The sequence below is a fragment of the Sapajus apella genome, unplaced genomic scaffold (genome assembly GCF_009761245.1).
Source record: "Sapajus apella isolate SASKATOON/1434 unplaced genomic scaffold, GSC_monkey_1.0 scaffold3, whole genome shotgun sequence".
Taxonomy (NCBI): domain Eukaryota; kingdom Metazoa; phylum Chordata; class Mammalia; order Primates; family Cebidae; genus Sapajus; species Sapajus apella.
This window is the reverse complement of record NW_022436943.1, coordinates 65,488,561-65,489,689: the sequence shown is the minus strand read 5'-3', so window position 1 is coordinate 65,489,689 and position 1,129 is coordinate 65,488,561. Positions and strand designations below refer to the sequence as shown.

Below are 1,129 nucleotides of genomic sequence, written 5' to 3'. Positions count from 1 at the left end.
TCTCCCTGGGACCCTGAGGTGAGCGGAGTTGGGGGGTCTCCCTGGAACCCTGAGGAGAGCGGAGTTCCAGGGGGGTCTCCCTGGGACCCTGAGGAGAGCGGAGTTCCAGGGGGGGTCTCTCCGGGACCCTGAGGTGAGCGGAGTTGGCGGGTCTCCCCGGGACCCTGAGGTGAGCGGAGTTGGGGGTTCTCCCTGGAACCGTGAGAGCGGAGTTGGGGGTTCTCCCTGGGACCCTGAGGAGAGCGGAGTTGGGGGGTCCCCCTGGGACCCTGAGGAGAGCGGAGTTGGGGGGTCTCCCTGGGACCCTGAGTGGGGCAGAGTTGGGGGGGTCCCCCTGGGACTCTGAGGGGAGGCGAGTTCGCGGTTCTTCCTGGGACCCTGAAGGGGATGAAGCTGGGAGCGTCTCCCTGGGACCCTGGGGGAGCAGAGTTGGAGGGGTCCCCCTGGGATCCTGAGGAGAGCTGAGCTCTTGGGGGGCGGTCTCCCTGGACTCTGAGGTGAATGGAGTTCTGGGGCGTCTCCCCGGGACTCTGAGGTGTATTTAGTTCCCAAGGGAGTAGGGGCCCCTCCCCGGGAAGCGCGGCACACCCGGGGCGTTGTCAGGGGGCGCAGGCAGTGCGGCGGCGGCTCCAGGCCGGGCTGCCTCACTCGGCCGCCGGGCAGAATCTGGCAACGCGCCTGGGTCCGGAGCCGCCTCAGAAACCGACCTGCTCCCTCGGAGCCTGCAGCGATCCCAGCCTCCCGCGCGGCCGCCCCGCCCCCACGCGCCCCGCCCCCACGCGCCCCGCCCCCACGCGCCCCGCCCCCACGAGCCCCGCCCCCACGCGCCCCGCCCAAACGCGCCCCGCCCAAACGCGCCCCGCCCAAACGCGCCCCGCCCCGCCCCCCTGACCGCGCCCCGCCCCGCCCCGCCCCCTTTCTGGAACCCTCCGGGCTCCGCCCTCCCGCCGAGCCCTCCCCGCCGCGCCCCGCCTCCTGGTCTCCTGGCCTCCAGCCGCCCGCCAGTGCCCAGACGTTGGCAGGGGCCCTTTGGGGCTCCAGTTGAAAATATTTCCCACAGATATCTGCACACCCTGGCTCGGTCCACGCTCCCCTCAGGAAAGTCACGGGGAACGTTCTAGAAGCCCGC

The 1,129-nt window shown here is 71.9% G+C and overlaps 1 protein-coding gene across 1 annotated transcript in view; it reads right to left on the bottom strand.

Moving 5' to 3' along the window:
* GML (glycosylphosphatidylinositol anchored molecule like) overlaps window positions 1-735 on the bottom strand; it is a 14,538-nt gene extending 13,803 nt beyond the window's left edge. Inside the window, exon 1 of the mRNA XM_032254729.1 lies at window positions 708-735. The gene's annotated coding sequence lies outside the window, so the exon portion shown is untranslated. The remainder of the gene's footprint in view (window positions 1-707) is intronic.
* Between the last annotated feature and the right edge of the window lie 394 nt (window positions 736-1,129).